Here is a 10529-nt window from a genome sequence, read left to right as displayed (position 1 = left end):
TCGTTGTAAAAATTATAATGACGTTTGCAACAATTTCTATAACACTGCTTATTTATGCGTCCACATTTTTGAACTCTCCGCTTAATTTTTTTGTGGTCAACGTCTTTGAAAAGACAAATTGGGCCTCTGCTAACTTGAGGAATATTTTGTTCTTCTCATAATTTTGACATCTGATTTGTGGAACTCGTAAACTGTCTGGGACTTGCCTGTGTTTTTTATTTAAGCTGAAACTGACTGCAGAACAGACCTTGTGTCTTGTGTGGCTACATATGTCTTGATGTCCCTTGAAGTTGATTGTAAGCATATCTAAATTAGCTGCGCTCATTATCTGAAAAAATGCGCCCGGTAATTGCTGCTTGAATTTTGCTCTACCTGCTTCCGGAAAACTGTTCCAAGTTTTCGAAGATCTGAGCGGTTAGAGAGAACGTTGTGACAAACTCCACAAGGGATTAAGAAAGGAAATCACAAATTGGGTCTGAACTTGCGCTGAAAATGTGCTCCAGTCAACTTGTTGGCTACAAGGTAACTTTTGTTTCCGGTTTGCAAATTCGTTGTTGACGTCTCAGGTCATGATTGTATTCCAGGTGTGTAAAAGTAGTCGCCAAAAGTTGTAACGACAGAAGAGGAGAAAATCTTCACCACACAGTTTGACTCATACTTAAAGAAACATGTTTTAACATCTTCAGTCAAGGTTATCGGTGTTTCACAAAAACTTATAATTACACCAATTAGAGTAGTTTGGGCCTAAATAGCAAAACTTCAATGAAAGACGGGCGTCGAAGATTCTTCTCAATGTTGCATACCCTAATAGGCCTTTGCAGCGCCTTGAAATTTTGCACAGGGTGATGGGCTCATATCTAATTAAACTGGTGGTTTAAGGCTTCAATTCGTCGCCGGTAAAAAAAAGTTTGAAAAATTTTTAAAAGTTTTCAATAAACTTAGAAGAATTAATTGTCAATTTCACAAAGCGAAAGAACTTACCTGTCGAACTAAATTGTTCTGTCGATATATAGACGCCACCAAAATATACTAAATTCTTTTTCCAAGTTCACCTTGGCGCTATCATTAACTTAATTGAACTAACAATCAGACCTCAGAAGTTAAATCCTCCTACCTGTCTGACCCAAATCTGATCCTAATATCCACTGACCTCCAACTGATGAACTCGTTTGTATCAGGGCCATACATTCTTCTCATGAAAAGTAACAAAAATAGAAAATCACGTACAGGACTCGGAACTAAAATCATTTCACACGCTAATCAAAGATAAATTTCTATTTAATCTGAATTTTCTCTGTGTATTTTTGCATGGCTAAAAACTAGAAATATGTGCTTAACTCTGCGAGATTCAACAAATACATATTCGGAGTACGAATTTCGCACACCTTTTTGCGTACGTTGCGACGCAAAAATGTGCACAAGAGAAAAAGGCAGAATTGCTCTACCCAAGTCAAGTCAACCAATATAGCTTGTACAAGGGTAAACTTTAATTTTCTTTTCGTTTCAAAGAAAAAGTTATCCATTTGAACTTAACGAACTTCACTTACTGGCGTTAACTTGCATGCTTGCAACAGAACGCGAAAAACCATTGATATCCTTGAGACTCAAGTAGAGCAATGTGCTGGATAAATACAAAGTATTTAAAAAGCACAACTTAGGAATCAAAGAGTCACTTATCTTTCAGCATATTTGATCTTCTCAGAATTTCAGCGGCTTGTTTCTACGAAAGTTGAAGCAAAGTTTGAAAGAAGAAGTTAACATCGGGCTTCAAATATTAGCTATAATGTCAATGAGCAGTCGGCAGTAAAAGTATCGAAACCTAATGCTGGGATCCATTTGAAGTACTACGGCGGTATAAGCCATTCATCGAAGCTATTGAAAGCGATCTACAGGTGTTCAGATTATTTTCTGAAGATGCATTTTGTGCAGTTGGTTTACATTGTTAATAAAATATCTGCCAGCAAAATAGTAGTATCTTTTCTCCATTAAAATGATAAAAACCGTACTTAATTTCAGAAGTGAAATTAGAATCAGTAGTCGTTTGAAAAAGGTGATGCCATGAGGATAAATGTTCTGATGATGAAAGACGACAAGAACCTTTTTTTAATAAAATTTACACTTTGTTGCACTCAAGGATTGTTAGACACTAGATTCAATCCAGATTTTTTTTTAAAAAAACAACCTATTTTGCAAACAAAGTTACTTGAAATCTTGAAATATCAACAGTATACAAGTGAAATCATGAACTCTGGAGTCGGAATTTTAGAGATATTGGGACCAAATGTCGGTTCGGACTGAATTCCAACAGTGACTGGATAAAGGTCCCGTTTGATAGTTTTACATTTTTTAAAAAAATTGGGGCTCACACTGATGTGTCATTCATAAACTTGACGCGTTTCAGTCGTTACTAAAAAAGAGTGAACAGAATAGTTGCCCGGATCCTTGTTTGGAGGAACTACTGTTTGGTTACTCTTTTAGGACTACTTTAAACTTCAGAGTAAATTTTTTCAATAAAAGTATGAGCACTGAGAAGCGGGTGAGAGTACTGAGAAGAACCGGGATTCAAACGGTCAGTGAATTTGATTCGCTAGTTTCTTTTCTTGAAAAATAAGGTGTTTTGGGAGCTAAAGCGAAGCTGCGTTGAGCAGATATAGAAATGCAACCCAAACTTCTTATCTTTCCATGCTTCTTATGCTTTTCAGCCTTCTTTGTCATGTAGTCAAAATTTGTCTCAAATTTGAAGCATAGATGACATACAAATACGAAGTATTCCAATACCTACTAAGAATATTTTTAAAAAACAAATTCGGAACTCTGGTCGGTAAATTGTTCTAACCTTTAAATCATGAATGCTTGAAATTGTGAAAAACTCATCGTGTTTCGGTCCAACAAATAAGTATAGTCATCCATTCCACAGACTAGTCGCGTTGTCAGACCAGTCACAAACACAGAAGTAGCTTCCCGTACCTAAATCTCAGTAACAATCAGTACTGATTCAGAACACTTTCAGAGAAATTTCAAGTTTTAGTACTGATTCAGAAGGATATCAGAACCAACTGTTAAGTGATCTCTGAATTTCTCTGAATCAGAGAAAATATCAGAGAAAGTATTCTGTATTCTTCTGAATCAGAAGATAATTCAGAATGAACAATTGAATTTGCTCTTAATCAGACAAATTCAGTGCAAAATGTGACCTGAATTAGACTCTGACTCAGTACTGAATTCAGCTGAAAGTTAGGTACGGGTTTCCTTTAGGTATCTAAAACATGGAAGTAAAATTATTGCTGATAAATATAAGGAAGTTTGTGGGAGCCCGTACCTTGCTTGCAGCAAAAATCAGCGCTGAATCATTGAAAATTGCAGTCTGTTTTTTTGTCTTACCATTACTATGTTCATGTCACTTTTGGGAAATTACAGATAAAATTTCATAGTAAATCCTACGAGCATGAAAAAGTTTTACTGTTGACTCTATTTGCAGGGGTAAATTACGGCTTAGTTTTATCTGCCAATGAATAATTGCCGCCTTAATGATATCTGCGCATGAATAATTGCCGACTATGCTTTGTCTGTGTATAAGTAATTACCGCCTAAATTTGGTCTGCACACAAGTAATTACCGCCAAAACTCTCTCTGCACATTTTGTTAATTCATGCTTAATTGCTGCCTAAATATTGCCGCTTTTTGATCTGGTAGGGGCTTTAAGTTGTTGTTTCAAGCTGCTTGGTCAAATAAATTGCTCCCTCTCTCATGCAAAAAAAATAAGCTCTGGTAAATTGTTTGAATTTATAAACGCATGATTATAAACTCATGTCATATTGTTTGAATTTATAAACGCATGAATTTATAAGTACATGTCATATATAAATATGGAATATGGAATTAATGTCCATTTAATACGTGATGTCCATTACATTAAATAGTTTAAATGTCCCCACTCATATCCTCTTTCCCTTCTTTCTGTAATTGTTCAGGTCATAATCTGCATGTAAATCGACTTCGCCTGTCACAGGTGATCTTTTCCCAACATTTGCCGCAGGCAGCTCCAAGCGCCATCATCATGCGCCATCTTCTCGAATCGAACGGGAAAGATGTCAAACGTCACGGACGTCACACGGAACATTAACACAAACTCAGAACATCAAAACATGAATCTGAAATGGTAAAACAAAGCAGCAGAACCTGGAGTCCATTAAATAAAATGAATTAAACAAAAAGTAGGTTCTAAGGGGAAAACAAATATGTCAGAAGAACTGATTTAGCGTTTACTTGGAACTCAACATTTCAGTTACACATAACAGAACTCATTGAACACAGATAATATTAAAACACCAAGGTGGCGAAAACCTTCACCATATTTATCAAAATGGTACCCAATATTATCATCGAAGACCTCGCGTTTAACCACTCTGGTTCCTTTAAGGTTACTTTTTATTATTCTTAGACACTAACTGAGGTGGCAAATCCTTACATCTCAGATGCCCAGAAAATTTTACTTTTGTGGGCCAGACCGCATCACGAAACTCAACAAATTTTCGATAAATGTAAGAAACCGGCATTGTTTTAGCGTCGTTATCACCCACTATAACAAAAATGTGAGTATAATTCCTTGCATCATGGACGAGATCTTTAAGGTCGTCAACTTGGCGACCACCGACACAATCGTAAACAGGGCTGTAAAAAAAGATTAAATAATTTTAAATTTTGATCACGTGTATAACATGATTAAATGGAACAGTTGCTCATTGTTAAATCTGGTCGATCCAAATGCGATAAATGATAAGCAAATACGATAAATGATAAGCAAATGCGATAAATGATAAGCAAATGCGATAAATGATAAGCAAATAGGATAAATGATAAGCAAATGCGATAAATGATGAGCAAATGCGATAAATGATAAGCAAATGCGATAAATGATAAGCAAATGCGATAAATGATAAGCAAATGCTAATTAGAATAAGCAACGGTTAAGCCCGAGATGATTTCATTTCAGTAGAGAAGATCAATAAGTCAACTTTCATTAGCGCGATTTATCAACAATTAGAATGACAATAATAAGCAACGGTTAAGCCCGAGATGATTTCATTTCAGTAGAGAAGATCATTAAGTCAACTTTTTGGGCGTCATCAAAGCAGGATCAGCTAAACGGCGATTTAAACAAACCCAAAAATCAGGAGTCAGTGATTTTAAAACTATTACGATCAATAATTGTCAGGTATTCCAGTAACCAGGTAATCCAGTAAACAAAATATAAAGTAAAACAAAGAAGTAAAAAAAACAAGTATCATTCACACTAATTTAATGGAACAACTGAAGATGATTTTGTAGATGACTTTAAGCTTGTTATTGACTGCGACGACTTTGACCCCGACTTTGACCTCAACGACATTGACCCCGACGACCTCGACTCCGACGACTTTGACTCACACCTCAATTTCAAACTGACAGAATTATGAACTCTTTGATGATGTCTTTTTAGATTTGCTGAATATATCGTTTTGAACGGGCAAAGGTCACATTTAGTGGGCCTGATGTTTTTCTGGTGAACGCAGGCAACGTGCATTGCAGTAATGTACTGCGCACGTGATTCATACTCACAAAACCCGCACTCAAACCGTTTCCCCTTGCGTTCATTCACCACCACTACACTACTCGCAGGTGCCCGTCTTTTGCGCAAATTTCGTACAAGATCCATCCTCTCATTGTCAATGTCAAACACCTTCCTGACCGTAACAATACCATGACATGACTTTGTTTCCTGATCAGCCACTATAAACATAACTTCATGCTGGCATTTCATGATAGATTCATGCAACTCCACGGTTATAACGACCTGCTCCATATCGATACACAACAATTCAATCAAAGTCTCGAGTCAACAACACAAATATCAAGCACAAGTTTCAATCAAATCTGAAATACACAACATATGAAGACCATTGAGTCTACTATTCAAACACTGGAAAAATGTTAACTTAAATACACTGATTAACACTGGGGTTGACACCCCACGGGCTTAATACATTGGTGCATTCACATCATTCAGGTAGAAACGGCGGAGGTCGGTGGATGTCGGAAGTCGGCGGAGGTCGGTGGAAGTCGGCGGAGGTCGGAAGTCGGCGGAGGTCGGTGGAAGTCGGCGGAGGTCGGAAGTCGGCGGAGGTCGGTGGAAGTCGGCGGAGGTCGGCGGATGTCGGAAGTCGGCGGAGGTCGGTGGAAGTCGGCGGAGGTCGGTGGAAGTCGGCGGAGGTCGGAAGTTGGCGGAGGTCGATGGAAGTCGGCGGAGGTCGGAAGTCGGCGGAGGTCGGTGGAAGTCGGCGGAAGTCGGCGGATGTCGGAAGTCGGCGGAGGTCGGTGGAAGTCGGCGGAGGTCGGCGGAGGTCGGAGGTCGGCGGAAGTCAGCGGAAGTCGGTGAAAGTCGGTGGAGGTCGGAGGTTGGCGGAAGTCAGTGGAGGTCGATGTGTGAGTTAATTGTGGTGTAGTTCGTAGACGTTCAGCTAGAATGCAGCTCCGGGTATCGACACGTTGAAAATTTCATGCATGATATCAGTCATTCGAAATTTTCAAAATTTGCTATGTACAGTCTGTTAGTTCTTTGTATGTACAGTCTGATCTGAAACATTCTGTGCAGTGTTAACCAATAATGTAAATGATGCTGCGAAGAAAAAGGACAGACTGGGATGTTGCCTAATCGAGTCTGCGCAGACTGGCAAAAGTATTTATACTGCTATTTGTCTGGTACAGTAATGGTTACAATTGAAAATCAATGATACAGCAATGAAACTCACTGTGACCAAGGTACGGGAGATGAACGTCAGAATTTCATTCAAAGTTAGTTGATCTTGTCTCGAGGTTATCTCTACTTACGTTGCCAGAAGAAGTCAACCAGCAGAAATGTAATAAAATAATAAAACAAAATCTGTCGGAGCCGCAAGAGAATTCAAAAAAGTGTTTTTTTTATCAAAGAGGAGATGAAGTAGCAAAACCTATATTTTAAAATACTATCTCTGAATTGTAAACTAATTGTCCATAACAGCAAGCTATTATTAGCAGTCGGTGAATAAATTGATCAACTGGAAGCACTAACGTCAATACGTTTTCTTTTCCTGCCGGACATTTGAATGTTTTTTTGGCCAAGCTGTCTATTCTTCAAAACTGCTGCATTCAAGAACTGTCTTGGAAGATAATCAGAGACAAGCAGCAGAGCTTTACAGCTATCTGAAACAGTTGAAAATATGAGCACTTTCCGTCGGTGCAAAAGTAAAAAGTGATTAAAGGATGAACTAGAAGTGCAAAGAGATTTGGTTTTTGTTGAATGAGAAAGACACTGCATCCTTAATTATCCCAGTGGGAAAACTTGAATTGTTTGATGGACAAGATGCTAGTCCACGCTGTACCACTAAGATTAAAAACAGAGCTAATCTACAGTGGGCCGATGTGCACCAGCTCACACGCAAATAACGTTGTTTTTGATTCTAACCAGAGTTTTGGGTCAGATATTTTGATATCAGAGGTATAAAATGAGATGAATGAGGACATGGTGGACTTTCTCAGCCAAGGAAACATTTGATATTTTCTGAAATTGATTAATTAACTCTGAATTTTTAAAAATTTTCAACTTCGTCCTTTTAAAGTTCATTTTTGTTTGCCGGAAAATTTTACGCTAGTGTCCGAAAAAGATAACTTTTATGTCTAAGAGACAGTATCCACATGAATATTTATTCGACAAACCCGAGTTAAATCTGATTTTTTTGCTACAAACCGGTGCCCGCAAACATAGATCTGTGTGCATTTTTTGCCCTTCGAGCACAAAACCCCTTAACTCTATATGGGCAGCGTCAAGGTTCGAACTTTACATAATAGTGTAACTCTTTGCTCGTTGTACAGAATGTTTTTTAGAACAATATGGAATTGCTGCTGTAATGCTGTTTTCTCTTTTTTGTCACTCTTCTTCTAAAATGACTTTAAAACGATTTTTAACTACAATCGCATTGCATCATTGTGGCAGTAACTTCATAGCATTAACATCAATTAACAACATTCTTTCTACCTAATGGTCTTACAATAAATAATTCATTGTGATTTATTCATTGTTTTCTTTTATCTTTTTTGTTGTATTCGTCCTTCAATCAATGTATATATGTATATATATATATATATATATATATATATATATATATATATATATATATTAATATATGTATAAGTGTGTATTTATACACACACACATATATATATATATATATATATATATATATATATATATATATATATATATATATATATACATTGATTGAATGACGAACACAACAAAAAAGATAAAAGCAACAATGAACAAATCATAATAAATTAATTAATCTCAGACCATTAAAAACTAGGTAGGAATAGAAGTTGTTCCTCTTGAGAAGTTATTTTTCTTGAGAAGTTGTTTTCAGTGCATACTATCCCATTAACTAGGCGCGGGGCTAGTAGTATACACAAATTGAAAACAAAAAAGGTGAATGTCTGGTCTCTTAGGAATACATACTACCCCATTAACAAGGCTCGCGGCTAGTAGTATGCAATTTTTTTTGTGAAAGAAGCAATTTCGCAAATGTTCTGTTGCCTCTTTACTAAAAGCAAAATCGAAATACTAAAATTGAAGCTTGTTTTAAACCAAACTCAGGGGGCTCAATGAATAGGTTTTCTAAGATCTACTAATTGTTTATTTCAAAACGTCAGAAAAACATTTTTTTGAATTTTTAACGTCAAAGATGCAATTTTGCTAAATTCAAGCTGCTTCTTTCCTAAAATGCAAAATTGATAAACTAACTTTAAAACCTGTATTATGGCAAACTGAAGGGGCTCAATTAACGGTTTTTATGGATTTAGTAATTGTTCCTATCGAAATGTCAATAAAACGATTTTTGAATTTTTAAAGTCAAGGATGGAATTTTGCCAAAATCTAGTTTCCTCTTTGTTAAAAAGCAAAATCCATAAACTAACTTTAAAACTTGTATTACAGCAGACTGAGGGAGCCCAATCAATAGGTCTTCTTGGATCTACTAATTGTTTATATCAAAACGTCAAGAAAACGTTTTTTGAATTTTTAAAGTCAAAGATGCAATTTTGCCAAAATCTAGTTGCCTCTTTGTTAAAAAACAAAATCCATAAACTAACTTTAAAACTGGTATAATAACAAACTGAGGGGGCCCAATCAATAGATTTTCTTGGATTTTTTAAAAAATTTTCATTAAAAGGTTGGAAAAACGTTTTTTGATTTTTGGCGCTCAAAAAAGCACTTTTGCAAATTTTTCGTTTTTGAGCAAAAATTTTACATAAACAACTAGACTTTAAAAAAGTCAATTTAAGGTCCAACTGAGATGTTCTATTCAACTAATAATTTTACTGTTATGTAGATTTATGGCGACAAATTCAGAAAAAATGTTTTTGAATTTTTCTGATGCAAAAAACGCTATATCGTTTTTCGTACAATCTGTGTGTTTTTGCTGCTAAATGCTGACATGTGGTTTCTTATGGCTTTTTTTCGTAAAGCATCGACAAAAGCTCGTTGGGGGACAATTTTCATGTTTTTGAGATTTTTGTCGCAAAAAAATCAAGTTTTTTTTGGATACGTCTAACCGGGAAAGGGACTTCTGAGGTGACGTCTGGGACCTCGGGCTATCATCTCTTGTTGACGTCTGCAACCAAAAAAAAGTCAGGCCTTCTTGATCGGGTGACGTCTGGGAACCCGTGAAAAAAAATCTCCTCGTCTTGGTGACGTCTGAGACCAAAAAAAAAAACATTGGTCTTGGGAGTCTTTTCCTGATGCTGATTGTCTTTGTCGTGATCAGTATTGGTCTAAGAACCCAATGAATTCGGACACTTGGTAAGGTTTCTTTGTCTCTTCGTCCTTGCGGGGGGGGTGATGTCACCCTCTTTCTTTTAAAAATATTCCGTTTCAAAAGGTAGACTATGTTTCTTAATCACGGAGGTAGATCTCCATTTTATGTAACGAAACATATTCTAGAATTTTGGTTGCTCATATTTGGTTGCGACTTCTTGTCAGATGTTTTTGAAAGAGTAACTCTCAGGTTTTTGGCGGTAGTTCTAATCATCAGCAAATGTCATGCTTTTCTTGATTTCCCAAGGTCATTGGGAACAATATATATATATATATATATATATATATATATATATATATATATATATATATTTATATATATATTATATATATATATATATATATATATATATATATATATATATATAATATATATATATATTATATAATATATATATATATATATATATATATATATATATATATATATATAATATATATATATATATATATATATATATATATATATATATATATATATATATATATATATATATATATATATATATATATATATATATATATATATATATATATATATATATATATATATATATATATATATATATATATTATATATATATATATATATATATATATATATATATATATATATATATATATATATATATATATATATATATAT

This window comes from Convolutriloba macropyga, chromosome 14, assembly GCF_964194025.1.
Source record: "Convolutriloba macropyga chromosome 14, txConMacr16.3, whole genome shotgun sequence".
NCBI lineage: Eukaryota > Metazoa > Xenacoelomorpha > Acoela > Convolutidae > Convolutriloba > Convolutriloba macropyga.
This window is presented reverse-complemented; position numbering follows the sequence as displayed.